Genomic DNA, 17,526 nt, shown 5'->3' with positions numbered 1-17,526 from the left:
ACTAAATGGGTCCCCCAATATTCACAAAATTACATAAGGGACCTTATAAATTTCTAAGGCTTTTAGAATCCTTCCCACATCATTTCCAACGCTTACATAATCTTTCACAAATTTTCTCACTCATTCAAGCCATGGTCGAATACTTTAGTGCTAGGGTTCCACGATTTTCACTTGATTTCAATTTATTCAAGAATGAAATCAACCTCTAATCAACATTATAAAATCTCTACAATCAAACCCCTAATCAAATTTCATCAAAACATAAACTTCCCCAAATTTTAAGGTTATGCCAAAAATCATATATCCATTTTTAACAGGTTTGATCATGATTTGATCATCAATCAAGCTTGGAAATGATTTTACAACCTCAATAACATCAAAATACATAACTAATTCATGAAACCCTAACATGAATATAAACCCTAGAATTTGGGGTCTTTGAACTCAATAAAAATTAGAATGCAATAATGGTATCAAATGCTAGCGTTTTTTGAATAAAACAATTTTCTATTTAACGCCTTAATCCAAAATCCAAAGGAAATTGCTCAAAAAATGAAAAATAAAATTTTTCCTTCATACGTTACGAAGCTCTCATCCATGGCTGATTTTGGAGATGAAATATCATGAAATTTCTCATTAATTTCATGTTAATTTTTTATTTATTAAGCTTAAATGAATTTTAAATTCATTTAATGGGAAATGATAATTTTACCATTAATAAAACTTGATAATTACCTTCATACCAAGACAAAAAAAAACTCTTATCATATTCCCAAAGTCAAAGATGGCCAAAATATTTCACCCTTTACCATTTTATCCACATAACTTTCCAAAAAAAATCAATATTGTCATTTTAATCCAATAGTCCAAATTGAACATATGAATAAATCCTTAAATCCAATTATCTATATTATTTTCCATCATTTTAAAATATGGAAATAATATTTGTAAGGTTAATTTTAATATCCTTCAAATTTTCTCAAATTTCTATTCGATCCGATTTATCAAATTTTTTTACCGAACTTTAACACTTTCTAGCTTTTAACAATTCATTCTTAGGGGTGAAATATTCATTTACGGGACAAAATACATAACTTTTGTAATTACACTTTTGGTCCTTAAACTTTTGAAAATTACCCTTTTAGTCCCTAAATTTTTCTAAACTTTATGCTTTAATCACTAAACTTTAAAAATTTACATTTTGGTCACTAACCAAAATTTTGAGGTATTACAGGAGTTTTCATCATATCTTTAGTAGTCAACTTCATGATTGTGTATGACAATTGTCTGTATGATCTCGATGTGTGGTATGACGATTTACCTAAGTTTAGTAACTAAAAACAACTTAGAGGGTTATGCAAATGTTAACTCAATTCACAAGAGTTAGCTAGTGAAAGTTTAGTTGGGTGCAGACGAGTTGTGGAGAAGTGTTTGCCCTTATGAAATGTTTTGAGCATCCAGTGTTAAATAGTAAGAATGAGATTCTTTGGCTTTCTGACTCTCGAAGGTTTTTGGTTAGGATTCAACGTGAGTAATGTCCTTTGGAAAAATCATATATCGATTTTGTAAGTTGTTATTCGATTCAAGTAAATTTTGATGATGAAATTTCTTTCAAGGATGAAAGAGTTATAACACCCCGAATCCAGGGTTAGTAGTTTCGAGTTTACCCGGGAGGCATGTGGTCCTTGTGGAGTTGAAATTAAAGTCGTTGGACCAAGTTTGAACTTAATTAGATGAGAATTGAGCCCGATTAACCATAAAAAGGGGATTTTTAAATATAAGACAAAATACAAAAGACCAAAAGTGCCATTAGACCATTGATGGAAAAAAGGTTGATTCTTTGGGGTTTTATATCAAATTTGGATGTGGCGTTCTCCTACTTTGTCTTCTGTTATTCCTTTATTCTTCATCTTCCTCCTCCACAACAAGTGCCTAACCCAAATTAAGTGTTGGAGTTTCTTCCTTACTCCCTTAATCTTCAAAATCCGTTCTTAACCTCCTTCATGTTCATCTTGTTTTAAGAAATCTTTGTCTTTCATGCTTGGCTAGAGAAAATGGTGGAGAATCAACGAAGCCTTTGTGGTGTTAAGATAGTGTATTTCTAATCATTTGTGGTGTTAAAGCTTTCATTAACATGAAATTTTTTAAGATTTCAGTTTTTTGAGCAAATTAATGCTTATGCTTGATTTGTGCCATAGATAATGTTTTTAGTGTAAAACACGTGTTTTTATGATACTTTAGGACCCCAAGTAGCTTCAATAAGCTTTAGCACATGCTTAGGAACAAAACTAAGACCTTTGGGATGATTTTTGGGTATTTCCCGAGCTTAAACAACGCAATTCTAAGTTCAAGTATGATATTTGATTAACAATATTGATAATGGTTGAATTTAAATGATTTCTTGGCATTTTATTAGTGGAGCAATATAAGGAGCAGTATCAATACTGCAGCCTTGGTATCGGTACTGAGGGTAATAGTATCGATATTGAGAGCAATTTTGGCAAAACAAAAGCTATTTTCGATACCTATACTCTAAATGGTATCGATACTTAACCTAGGAGTATCTAGGGGTGTTCAATCAGTCGAATCGATTAACCGACCGAACAGAACTATCCAAAAATCATTAACCAAATTTTTTACCTTTACCCGTTAACTGAACCAAATTTTTTTGAAAATTTTTTAACCGAACCAAAAAAAGTTTGGTTGATTCAATCGGTTAACCAAATTAACCGAAATTTTAAATAATATATATTATATATTATATATTTAATATTTTTAGTTAATTCAGTTAAAATCTAAATTTAAACACTAATAAAGTTAAGTAATATACTAATATATAAATAGTATAAATAATATATTAAATATTTAAAATTTTCAATTAATTTAGTTAACTAATCGATTTCTAACTGAATTAACAGATAACTGAACTTTTAAAAAATCATTAACCATTAACCGACAGAACATAAAATTAATCAACCGAAAAACTAAAAAAATTTGGTTCGATCGATTTAATCAGTTAAAACCGAATAATGAACACCCCTAGGAATATCAATACTACATGTAGTGTATCGATACTACTCATTTCAGACAGTTAGGTTTGACTTCATTAAGGCTCGTAAGAGTTAAAGATGACTTGTAATGGTGGAACTTAGTCCGCGAGGAACTTAAATGGCTAAAGGTGCCTAGAATCATGTTTAGAAGTGGGTACGACTGAAGTAACCGTATTAGGTGTAATACATCTAAGAATCTTCGATATAGCACGTATCAAATTGCTAAGAATAAATTATTATTGTAGAGAATGTAATGACAAGCAGCATGATAAGCTGATCAGATTACAAAATAGAGGAATCATGTACTACGAGAATGTTTACGAATCGAGGACGTGCAAGTCGTCCCTCTAATTCAAGGGTAAATTGAGAGAATGTTTATAAGAGCAATTAGAGTGTCGCCACCCAATAACGAACTTTATTCAGGAATCAGGCTAACAAGTAATACAACAAGTGAACAAAAGACATAGTAAACATCATAAAATCATAAAATGCATAGAGACCTCCTCAGAGGCAAAATGGATAAAACGACCATAAGTGATAATTAACATAATAGAGCAACCTAATAAACTAGAAGAAGTTTCAGACTAATAAACCCTTGCATAACGTTCTAGATACATGAATGAGTGAGATAATAGCTAGTGAGGGGATGGCCTCACTTAAGTGTGTCGAGCTATTCTAGTGTGTCAAGCTATTCTAGTGTGTAGCTAACTTAGTTGCCCTAGTGGGGTATTATCAGTGTTATTGTTCTTTTGGACCTTAAATTACATGTGTAGTTGCGTCAATCCAATATAATGGTTGTCCTTAAATCTTTTCTTGATGTTATACCAAGCCAATGTTTTGGTTGAGAGAAATTTTTTGATGCTTTGTGACTCATGTTCCCCTTCCATGATCTACCTGATGATATGTGATACCAGAAGATCATTCAAAAAATTAGTGGTGATTTTACTGATGTTATGTGATAATGGTACCCTTCTCAATAGTATAGTATCTAATGATATGTAAGACAAGATACTAGCAGAGTGTTCCATTCAGATAATGCACAAGAGTGTTAGTGTCGCATTCAGATACTGCACAGAAGTGTTAGTGTCACATTAAGATAATGCACATTATTGTCAGTGTCGCATTCAGATAATGCATATATGTGTTAATGTCATATTCAGATAATACACAATAGTGCATCACGTGTCATATTTAGAGAATGCAAAGCAGTTACATTCATTATTATTAGAGACCCAATAGAGGTGTACTTATGGTAATGCTCTTATTAGATGATTAAGGGAAACATGAGACTTCTATTTCAGCGATAGAACAATTAAGACTTAAGTAGGTAACCCTTGTTTATGATCATGCATGTGCCTACTATTTGGTATCATTTCTTTAGCATGCTATTGTTTATGAGACTCGTAATGCTGCTTTAGATTAACGATTATATTGTTGGGCTTTGTAAGCTTACCGTTCGAATGCTTTCAGTCATGGGTTATTAGCTTGATTAATTCATTGAACAACATTGTAGAAGGATTTCTAGAATCTCTTCAAAAATAATGTACTATAGCTTTAGTGGCCATGTGTATTAATTGGACCCTTATTATTTTATTCACATTTATAACTATGAGTTTGTATTATTTTGGTTTTAAATGATGTGTCACAAAGTTCTAATTTATAGGAAGTTTTTTATAACTATCATGTATGTCTATTTTGGTACCATCCAGTATGTTTTGAAATGAAAATGAAAAAGTTTTTAAAAAATTAGGGTTGCCTCGGTAGCCTAATGTGGAAATTTAGACCCAATCAGGTTTAGGGTGTTACACTTTTGCTACAACAAGATTAACATCCATTGCATCCAGTACTAAGAGCATAGAAGATCAATTGGGCCTAATGAATAACAAACTAGGATTTTTTTTTTTGCTATATCAAAGAGAGGGATCATATGTTATTATCCATTTTTTTAGAAATGATGCCCCATATGATCATAGAGTTTCCCCTTTTCTTGAACCACTATTTGATATTCATAAGTAGAAGTTACCCAAAAAGACGAGCAACTAGTAGAAGTCACCCAGGAATGGAAATAAAATTAACCTCCTCAACAAGCTCATAGGGGAAAGACTCTCACGAATACTACACGCACTCGAGCCTAAGAAGATCAGCCCTTCGCGATTGACAACAATGATGATTTAGATAATAATGATAATGATTAACTTCCACCACTGACACCACCAACAGCTTCGACATTGATAAAGAAGCATCACTTATAGCGCAATGTCGGTCGTATTTGGAACTTGCCCACCAATGTTTTTGGTGAAGATACGACTACCTCTACTGATGAAGAAATGATACACATCACAACATTGAGAATGAAGAAATGTACAAGAATGTGGTACCCAAGAAAATCCCAACACCACCACATTAGGGCTTAAGTCAAGGCATTTTAGTATAGTTTTCATGTATTGAGGGTAATGTTTCTTTCAAGTTTGGGGGAGGTAGTGTTCATAGTTAGTCATTTGCATTTGTAGTAGTTAGCATAATCTTGCTATGGAATTTGTTTGTTTTGGAGATAGTTTTATGAATAATTTGATGATGTCCGATGATGAGAATTTTTTTATGGTTGCGAATTGAATGTACAAGATTATTGAGATTGGTAGAATTGACCCTAGGACTTGTTTCTTTGCGCTTAACTTTTACATGTTTGTATGTTCTCTATGCTTAAGAGTTATAGAAATTTTTTTATGAAAAGCTCTTGCATGACTTACTATGAAATAAAATAATGAAAGTTAATGGTCAATGTTATCATGAAACTAAATTGAACTCCCCTATGCTTGTTAAAATATTTTGATAAAATGTGAATTAATGACAATGGCATAAACTTTTTAGGGACACTTTGCTTTGCGTTGCTTGCCTAGAAACCTACCTTGAGTAAATGATAATAATTTCGTATGAGTGAATCAATGTCTTCACCGGATGACTTTTCTTAACAGGCTCAATGATGGGGTGTTTGCTCTACTTCATTTCAAGTCTATGATAGTAGGTGTCATGAGCTAAAGCCCTTTATAAATAGTACAAACTTGTTAAATTACTGGAGCAAAAGTGTGTGTAAATATTAAACAAATACTAAGGTAGACAAGAGAACATACTTAGGAAATTTCTATGCATTAAGCATAGATTAGATGCAAGTACGCACAAACATGCAAATAAACTGGTCTTAGGGAGTCATAAAATCTTGAAATGTCTAGCATGTTGAAGCTTAATATTTTGAGGATTGGAAATTTTTTCATAACATGTCTTGAGATAAATTATGCAATAGCATTTTTACTTTTGATTACTTTTCATTGCTTGAGGACAAGTAATAACTTCAGTTTGGGGGATGTTAACCTCGTAAAAAGGGTATATTTCATGCCTTTTTATCTGGGTTATTATTTAGTTTCAAGGCTCATTTAGTTATATTAATCATGTATTAATGGGGTTTGTTTGTTGATCTTTTAATTATTTATAAGATGATGCTTTGATGAAGTAAAGCTAGTGCTTTGGCGGTGTTTTTTGCAAGTTAACTAGGAAGGAGGAGGAGTGACAAATTGTTGTAGCATTTGTGCCCGCGGATAGGACAAAACAAGATATTTTATGGCTATGCATGTGATCTCTTACCAGTTGTGACCTACACGTAAAGGGAGTATTTCCCTAAGGCACACAAAGATTGGAGGGCATGAAACCCTAGGAGTCCCCACTAGATAAAGGAAATGAAACCCACAATTAAAAGTGGTTGAATTTATGAGATAAGAATGAGAGACTAAGTATCCAACAAGTGTGAGGTCTCATCATCTTATCTTGTAAAAATCAGTTCTCAACATCTTTCGCTGCATTATTTGTTCATACCACTTCACATACAATACTTTTGTTTATATTTCATGTGCAATTACTTAGCTTAGTTTCCCTCCAATTCATATGGAGATGATCCCACTCATCACTTTATTACTTGATCGAGGTATATACTTGCACAATTTATGCACCATAATTGCACACACAACAAGCAATTAAGCTCATCTTGTGTATGTACATTATTCACATAATCTCATAGGGATAGGTAGGTAAAATATACATTATGAGTCTTTCCATGGCTTTATTATACCACATTGAACTTAGATAACTAAATTAGGTATCCACCATGAATTCCTCAAACAATGGGCTTTGGACATATCCCCTTCGACGAATCCAAAACCAATTTCTGACTTAATCCTTTAGTAAGTGGATCAGTAAGATTCCTTTCCGACTTCACATAATCTAATAAAAGTACTTTGTTCCTTATTAAGTATCTCACTGATTCATGCCTTATGTGAATATGTCTTTTCTCATTATTGTAAGCTTGGTTTTGAGCCACACATATCGTTCCTTGTGAATCACAATATAAGAACACCAGAGGAGTCAATTTTTTGCATAAAAAAATTTTTGCTAACAAATTTTTGAGTCACTCAGCTTCTTGCTCTGATAAGTCAAGAGAGATAAACTTTAACTCTATGGTAGAATGTGTGATACAAGTTTGTTTAGCAAACTTCCATGAGATTTTTGTGCCACCTGAGGTAAAGACATACCCACTTGTAGAGTTTACTTCATCATTATTGGTAACTCAATTGACGTCATAGTATCCTTCTACAACCACATGATGTCTAACAAACTCAAGTTTCCAATCTATAATACCCTTAAGACACTTAAGTAAACGTCTAAGTGAAATCTAGTGATCACCACTAAGATTATGAGTAGGGATGGGCATGGGTCGGGTTGGGTCAGATTTTCGGTCCACCCGAGCTGACCCGAGAACAATGACTCCTCCACTAGAAATTCGACCCGACCCACATAATATATACGCCGAACCCGACTCGAAATAATAAAAAATATTATTTTTATTCAATTTAATTGGAAAAAATAATATATAGAGGGGTATTATTGTAATTATTCCTAAATATATAAAGTAAAATTATATTTTTTCCAGGTCGGGTCGGGTATTTTCACCCTAAACTCTAATCCGACCCGACTTGAACACCAACTTTAAAAAACCCGACCCAAACCCGAACTCGAATTTTTTTAAAAACCTGACCCGGTCGGGTTGGGACCCGTCGAATTCGGGTCCCATGCCAATCCCTAATTATGAGTATATCTACTCAATCTATTCACAGTATAGGCAACATCAAGCTAAATATAATACATTAAGAACATAAGACTCGTAATAATTTTAGCATACTCTAGTTGAGAAACACTACTTCCTTTATTTTTAAAGAGTTGTATACTAAAGTAGGAAGGAGTTCTAACAAGGACAACATCAAAATTTTCAAATTTCTTTAACACCTTCTTAATATAGTATGTTTGATTGAAAGAAAATCCCTTTTCATTTTTTGGTAACCTTAACTCCTAAGATCACATCAACCTCTCCCAAATGTTTCCTTTCAAATTTAGTGGTCAAGATTTTTTTTATTAATGGTTCAATGTTAGTATTTAATATCAACATGACATCAACATACAAACTTATGATGACGCAATCAGTCCAAAATATTTTTTTAATACACGTATGCATTCGCTTCATTTATAGTAAAACCAAAAACTCAGAAATGTTTTGTGAAATTTCTTATACCACTACTTTGGAGATTCTTTAAGGCCACAAAGGACTTTTTAAGTTTATACACTGTCTTCCATACTAGGTGCTTTAAAATTTGGTGGTTGCTCTATATAGATCTCCTTGTCTAGATCCTCATTCAAAAATACAATATTTATATCCATTTGATGTACACACAACTTGTGAATGGACGTTGTTGCAAATAAGGCAGAGTCATTGAGATTTTTGTAACAAGAGAATATGTATCAAAGAAGTTTATACCAAACTTCTAAATAAACCCTTTGACTACTAGCCTTACATTATACCTTTGGATTGATCTATCTAGTCTAAGTTTCTTTTTTAAAAAACCCACTTAGAATTGATTGGTCTAAATCCTCTTGGCAAGTCAACCAACTCTCACGTGATTAGACATTATCAACTTTAGTTCATCATTTATGCACTTCTCCAGAAACTAGCAACAATAGATCTTATAGTTTCATTATACGACTTTGGATCACTATCTAACAGTAAAGTCTGAGCTATAGGAACAAAAATTGAATCTACATCCCTATATTCATAAATAGACAAGTCATGCAGATACATAAATCTGTATGCGACATTATTTGAAGCATACCCGATAAACACTACATCAATGATTTTGGGATCGATGGTGGACTTCTTAAACTCATGCAAACCACTGGTTTGGTAAATTCTTTACCAACAATTTAGAAACGAATTCACCTTGATGGATGTAATCGTTGTAGTAGGTGATCGTCTCCGAGGTTAAAACGGTATCTTCAAATATTTGTACACCTGAAGATTGGAGAGGACAATGGTGGTGCTAATTTTCTCTATTAAATCACAATAGAAAAAAGATTTGAGAAAGGAGAATTTTTTAATAGAACAAATGAATTGCTTTGGATGATTTTGAAATCTAAGAATGGTCTTCTATTTATAGGCTTGAAATCGATGTTAAAATTGTCTATTAAAGAATCATTATATATTTTAATTTTAATTTTCATAATTAATAGCTTATAATTTGTTGTAATAGTTCTGCTATAGTTGGCTAAATCTGGCCTCAAACCTGTTCAAATTCAGAAAAATATAGTTGTTATAACAGTTGGTCAAACGAATGTAATTTGTATAAACGCTGATTTAAAACCAGAAACTATGTTATTGTATGTTGTTATAAACAACTATATATGACCCTGTAGACACCCGTCTTGTCCGGGATATAATAATAATTATTATATTATTAATACTATTTATTTTTATTTTGCAGCTCCTACGTGCTGGTGTCATCCACGAGAAAACCAAGTCTCAGCCATCAAGTCACCACCGAAAGTTGTCATCATCAAAAGTGGTTGAATAGTGCAAAACAAAAGCAAAATCAGTGAAATCAAACCAAAGCCAAGAAGATCCAACAGAACCTTACCTAAACATTGAATTTTCGGGTTTCATTTACTCCATCAACACCTAATCCCGTGAAATATGGAAATTTGTCTCCTGAAGAGAGAAAAAAAGACTTCAACATACATCATAAAGGGGCAATTTTAGAAGAGGATGAGAGATTTTGAACAGCTATAAAAAGGGGCTCTCGATCAACAATAAAGAGGAGGGATTCAAGGTAGAAAAAAATGAAACAATTAAAAGAGAAAAGCATTTAGCAATAAACAGGAATCGATTAAAGCAAAGAAATCATCAACAGCCCAAACATTCGAAACAAAAGAAATGTAACAAGGGTCATACCCGATTTTTTTTCGAAGGTAGTATCAATGCATTGAGGTTTTTTTATTTATTTCGTTTTTCCAGTGTGTGGTGTGTGCATTTTATTTTCTAAATAAATAGCAAAAGAGTAAGGAAAAGAGAGAGAGTCTAGTTTACCTTGTTGGTTTGAGCCCATCGCCGGATAAATAGAAGAGCCTTGAGGGAGATAGTTTATCGAGAGTGAGATTAAGACTACAGGCTGTTAGGTGGTCGGTTTAGGTTACCGGGTCGTTGGGTATGGTGGCCGGAGCTTGGGTGAAGCAGCGATGGCGTGGAGAGCTTTGGGTACTCTCGGTGGATTCGGTTTTCGAATTTGGAAAGGAAGAGGTAGATGACTCTAGGTTGATTTGAGTATTGGTTTGAGCTAGAATAACCACCACCAGTGATGGGCTGCTGGCGGCGTAGAAACGATCTTTGAAGCTCTCGAACGGTTACCACCAAAGAAGAAGATAAAGGGAAAAAGGAAGAGGAACAGTGCTGGGGGCTAGACTTAACAGGAGTGTGCTTTAGATATTAGGTTAATTTTAGTTTAAAGATTTAGGTTATTTTAGTGAAACTACATCGTTCTGTTTGGAGCTAAAGTAGGCCACCTTTGCCCGAATGGGTTTATCTTTGTAAGGGTCATACTATTTTCCATTATAGTTCGTTTAGGTCCTCAAATTAAGTCTCTTGATATTTTAATTTGGTCTTTATACTTTGTGCACATTTAATTTTCATCCGAAAAGCTGATTTATTTATTTTCTGTTATTTAGATATTAGATCTCTAATTTTCTGAATGTTACTTTTTTTTAGTCATCAGATTAAGGTTTATATGTTTTCAATTTGATCTTTGCATTTTTTACGTATTTAATTTTAGTCCTTTAGGATGGTGATTTGTTTTATTTAGGTGTCATGTCCATTTTAACTATTATTTTGTATTTAAAATAGCAAAGTTTGGTTTAATTAATATTTAGTCATCCATGTTCTTTTTATTTATTTTATTTTAGTCATGTATATGATTTATGGGTTATTGTTGTTTCTTGTTCTTTATTTATTTTAATCTAATTATTAGATCTCTAATTTGTTCATATTTGTTTATTAGATTGTTTTAGATAATATCATTTTAGATCCTTAAATTTGTATTTTTGTTATTTTAGTACTTTAACTTTATGTTTTTTGATTTTGATCCTTAAAGTTTTTGTTTTTCTCTATTTTAGCCTTTATAAATTTAAATACATATTTTCCCTATTTGTATTTAGATTTGTAATATTTATTTGTTTTACTCCAGCCCTTTGAATTTCCTCATTTAAGTTATTAATTTGAAGCAAATAATAGTCAATAAATGGATCATATTTTAACTTGATATTTGATTCAGGATTTCCATTATTACGACGTGTAACCGACACAGTACCAATTTTGGGCGTTGTGGGGGTGATAATCCTTCCCCACGCGTAACCGACTCCCGAACCCATTTTAATTGAATCTTTGGTAAACGCAAACCAAATTTTCTCTTCAAAAATGATTTTTCTTAAAATTGTTTTTTAAAAGACTTTTTAGGTATTCGACCTACCTAACCCAAAGGTTGATAGCGACTCTTTTCAATTTATTTCAAATCACCCCATTTCCCAAAATAAAAGTCGTAATTGTTTTCTAAAATAATTAAACGATTGCCCCGCCGGAAAATGGTTACGACAGCTTGGCGACTCCACTGGGACATTTTTTTAGAGAGTCAAGTTGTAAGTCATTTATACATTGTCGTTGTAATGGAAATTATGAGTTCAAGTTTTTAGTTAATTTATTATTCATTTATTGAAGTTTGTAATTGCTTCATTTTTTGTTATACTAACATTTTGATTTTTGCTTTCAGATCTGTCCAAGTTTTTGTCGTGGTTTCATTTTCCTTTTGAGTTAGAGGGTTGAATATTCCTCCTCACACACATCACGTTCATTTGTATACCATAATCTCACTTACGAGCTTTGTCCCTTTTAAGTTGAGATGAAAGCTTAACCTACGTGAGATAATTTGTTTCTCCGCACGGGTTTTAGCAAGTAATCTTTGGGGTTCATACCTTATGTCTACGTGAGATAAATTGTTTCTCCGCATGGACATAAGGGAATGTATCCTCTTGAATTGAACTCTATCCGTACGAGCCTGTAATGGGCCAGGATTGAGGGTTTGGTAGCCCAAGGGGCACCAACTTTAAAGACAATTCAAATACCTTTTTCTCGTTAGAGCCAAAACAATGCATATATTGAACCGTAGAACCGTTACCCTATGTATTAGACATACCAAACCTCTGACCGTTAGTAGGTACCCAAATTAAGTGTACACAAAGGAGGAGCGTTTCTGAACTTTTTTATTTTTTGTTGAATAACATCATGTGAACTAGATATTATACAGTTAGGATCATTTCATTGAAAATAATTATTTTGGGTAGAAAGCATGTTTGGGTAGGATCACTATCTAATAAAAGCATGATCAGGTAGATATCATGATTGAGTAGGTGTTATATTTATCTTTAAATAGCATCTTTTAATTTTATTGATTATTTCTCCCATACTAATTTATTACTTTTCTTTTTCGTATGCCATTTTTTCGTCCTTCTTTGCATTGCATCACTTTTGCATCTGTATTTGCATCTTCGCATTTGCATAATCATTATTAATAAAAGAAAGGTATTGATTAAACCAAGTAATCATCATATTAGAAGAGCGATCATTGAAATGGAAAAGAGTTTTCATAACAAGGAAGAACTCAATCCAGCAGTTCAAAATTAGTCTGAAGAAACACAAAGGGCGAAGGAGACAATTTTTCTGGGGATTATGTATCACAGATGATCACAAATGTCAATGTCAATCTCAAACAATAATGATTTACAAGAGTTGATAGAGATTTGGGATATTTAGAGAATAGTTACTAAGGAGAAATTTCACAAGAAATATGGTGACATGGTTTATTTCCTCTGCGTAAAGATAGATGAGTCGTTGCTTAAAATCTCTGGTCTAATGCCGAAATTCTGCATACAAATGTTTCACTTTTAAAAAATAAGATTTGACACCAACAATAGAAGAGTTCTGCTCTATTTAATTTTGAAAACATATAGGTGGATAAAGTTTATTCCAGACATCCGAAAGTTCAATCTTTCAAGAATAAACTGATAAAGAATACCGGTACAGGTGAAAATTGGATAGTACAACATTCAACAAAAAGGAGAAAGTGAAAGATTTCATTAGCATTGTCTTAATAAGGTAATACTCGAGCATATAGATGAAGATAAAAGATTGGACACATTTTCTTTGACATATTAGAGAAGGGTATAAATCCAGCATCGGCAGTTTTGGCAGAGACTTTTTGATCCCTAAATGATTGCCATAAATTAGAAGGAAGGCAATTCAGATGTTGCACTCAAATACTCACCGTCTGGATTCAGAATCATTTCTAGAAAGATGAGAAAATTATTGGGGTCATGATCATGGAACTAAATAAAAAGGCAAAACTGCATTCATAGATTGATCTCTCTTGTAAAGATGGAAGTTCTTTTGGAAGAATGGAACTCTTTCTAAGAATGATTACTTTTGGAAATCGATACTTTTTGCATTTGCATTTACATTTGCATTCACATCTTTACATTTTTTACGTTTGTATTTACATTTTTTGCATCTTTGCATAGTTTCAATCTTACATCATGCATTTGCATTTTGTTTCACACTAATTTACATGCATTGAATCATGAAAATATGGGAATAATTCATGGAGGATTCCATGATAGAATTTTCAAAATCAAATTGGAGCTAACTTGGTCTTCTTAGAGAATGATAAAAACCATGAATGAGATTGTAGCAAGGGTTGGTATAATCGAGAAACTCCAAGAGCAACTTATCAAGATTCAACAAGAAATGATTGATGAAGCTAGGAAATTCCAAGTTGAACTAGAGAACAGATGTCCAAGTTGATGAGCATGATGGTTACAATAATATATGGGGGAAAATCATTAAAAGACCCTATTATGCAAGAAAAGATGAAGACTTCAAGTGATAATATGAATAATAGTGGTGCAGCCAATGCGATGACAGAAAATGATCAAGAACCTATTAGGGGATATGGTAATTCAAGTCAACTCCAAAAATCAAGTATGATTCCAGAAAATACTATAGAGATCATACTGGGAAAAGAAGAAGTTAAGGGTGAAACTTCTAATACGAAAATGGAGTCGAACTCAAAGAAGAGAGGCATAGAGGAGGTTCAAATGGCAGTAAAGAAAGCCAAAAAGAATAGAAAGAAGAAGAAGATGATACCTCTGATTCCGATTCCGATCTCATATTCAGACATGTTACCTTTTCTCTTTGAAAGTGGCTCCTAATGTCTATTTCTCCAAGGCCTAAAACTTATTTCCGCCCAGATTGACAAGGTGTCAAAAATTCATGCGGTTATCATTATGGAGAGTTTAGCCACTCCATGGAAAATTGTACGATATTGAGATTAAAAGTTTAAAACCTCATCATGGAAGGATTGTTATGCTTTGAAAATGGAAAACCTAAGCTCCCCGGAAGCTCAAAACTTGTCGATGAAGGGATATCTGCAAACCAATGTCTCTCCCAAGACGTTGGTCAAACGTTGAACCTTCAAAATGAACATCTCAATGATCAGTCACAAGGTCTTCAATATGGTCATAATAATGGCAAGGAGAAAGTGAGATCAAAAGAACTTTCGTACAACCAGTTATATCCCAAGTTGCTCTAAACCCAAATGATTGCTCCACGATTGGCTAAGCCTCTGCTGCCCCCTTATCCGATCTTGCATAATGAGAAAGTTTCTTTTGAATATCACGTCGGAGCCCGAGGACACTCTATCAAGAATTGCAGCAACTTCAAGTGACAAGTCCAAGATCTTTTGACTCATGGAGTTATAGAGGAGGATGTTAACAATCAGTCTGTTTCGGTTAGACAATTGGGAGTCAGTTCCCAGAATGGTGTTGATGAGGTAAGAAATGAAGTGCAAACGGAAGAGGGCGTAAAAAGAGGAATAAGCAAAATCAAAGAAAGCAAGATATGTGAGGCAGAGATAAATGATCCAACTTTTGAGACCTCTCTGACACTGAAAAATAAGATAAGTGTGGGAAATGACAAGCAAGAAGCTAAAGGAGAGGTAATCTGAGATTGGCCACAAAAGATATCTTGGGAAAATACGACCCTCAAGGTTTTTCAAGTGCCCATTTCCAACTTGCTATCCCCTTTAATCAAAAATCAGTACCTCACTCCAAGGCCTTTAAGAGTGAAGACTAGTTCATCTGCTTATGGCTATGACCGAATAGTGCTTGCAATTTTCATCTAGGGGTATTGGGCCATCATACTGACAAGTGTATACCATTGATGGAAGAGATAGAAAGGCTCGTTGACAATGGAGTCCTGACTAGAGAAATGATCAAGAAATGGGGGGAAATGAGGACAAGGACCCCGAGCCGATTATATACCCAACATTATAGGAGTAATGGGGCATGACAGATAAATAAGTGGAAGTTATTATCTACCACTGTAGTACTTTCTATTTTCAGCATCTTGTTTAAACTTGTTTTTGTTCCTTTCTCTACCTTTTGTGTAATAATTAAATTTTTGTTGCTTTTAAGGTTATGAGTATTGAATAAATCTTGCAATCTTGTAGTTCTTTGAATATCAACAGGACTAAAAACTCTTTATGATTAGAGTTACACATCTTTGATAAATTATCAAGATTGGAAACTGGTAAAACAAGGACCTTGACTTGACTTTAGATGAAATATACCCAAACATTGTACCCTTCTACAAATATGAGATAGCCTTCTCCAGTGCAAGGAATTAGATAAAAGGCTTGGTATTTACATATATGAGCGTACAATATGGGGCATCTTTTGTGTGACTTTGCAAAATTGTCTAGATTACTTTCTATGGATGACGTTCGATGATGAAATATTCATAATTAGGTAAAGTCAGTTGCTTGGGAATTGAACTCTAACGATGAGATTTTCTGATTTCCACCAAACCACCTAGGCTATAACAGGTTTTTCTTAAGAGTTATATATCCATGTTATATTATTATATATACAATAAAGCTTGAGTTATCCCTCTAAAGCAATTGGTTAATAGCCCCGGCTTTATGGATAATATTCAGCTAGCTTATTATATTATATGTATACAATAAAGTTGAGCTATTACGCTAAGGCAATTGGTTTTAGAGGAAACTCAAAAGCCCTGGCTTTATGAATAGATTATATTTAAACCATGACCTTGATCGGGTACTTGGCAATTCGGTGTATGCTCCACTGCGATTTTCAAGTCGAAGACTTTGTGATGAGATGAACTCTTCAGCTAGCCCGATAAAGGCAAATTATAATAAAGCTGATCTCAGCTAGCCAGAACATGGAAAATTTTATAAATAAAGAGTTTCGGTAAAGATGGACTAAGGGAGTTAAGAAACACCTGTTATAGTCAACTACACACGAACACACAGAAATTTCATTTTTAGATCGATATTTTCGCATTGCTTTGGTTAAAGGGAAGATTTTAGAGAAGTGAAATAGATGTATTCTAGATAGTCTAGTAATTGGCTATGCTAGTTGCGTCATTTTGTCCGCATCCGATTAAAATACCAAGTCATAAAAGTGTGGCATGTGGCAATGTTCACAAAGAATGAGAGATGAGTGACATCTTCAATAGATGTAACCATAGCAAATAGGAAAGCCAACCTGATATTTACCCATAAATCTTGATACTTGTCAAAGAACTATAACTTTAAAACATTAAAGAGATGTTGATTCTTTTGATATTCTTTAAACTCGTGCTTATGATTTGATTCTATTGTGAACCTGTAAGAAACAATACTTTACAAAATTCTTTTATTCTTTGATAACGAAAGAAGGAAAACATTTTCAAACATGACAGTCTCAAATGAGAAAGGTTCTTGAATTAAGTTGAGGAATGTTATTCCTCTACTTGAGAAAAATAATGAGCGATGAAACACTTCACATTCTTGAAAGCAAGTGGTCCGGAAGATCAGGAGGGCTGGAGGAGAGAACTTATAACACTCTTTCATGACATTATCAGCAACCTGATAAGAAGAGGATGATTGTCTCATTCGAAAAAAGATTACATATCCAGTGCATAGCAAAAAAGGCAAAAATGCAA

This window comes from Hibiscus syriacus, unplaced genomic scaffold (genome assembly GCF_006381635.1).
Source record: "Hibiscus syriacus cultivar Baekdansim isolate YM2019G1 unplaced genomic scaffold, ASM638163v2 tig00109957_pilon, whole genome shotgun sequence".
NCBI lineage: Eukaryota > Viridiplantae > Streptophyta > Magnoliopsida > Malvales > Malvaceae > Hibiscus > Hibiscus syriacus.
The sequence above is the reverse complement of the archived record's forward strand: the minus strand, read 5'-3'. Positions refer to the sequence as shown.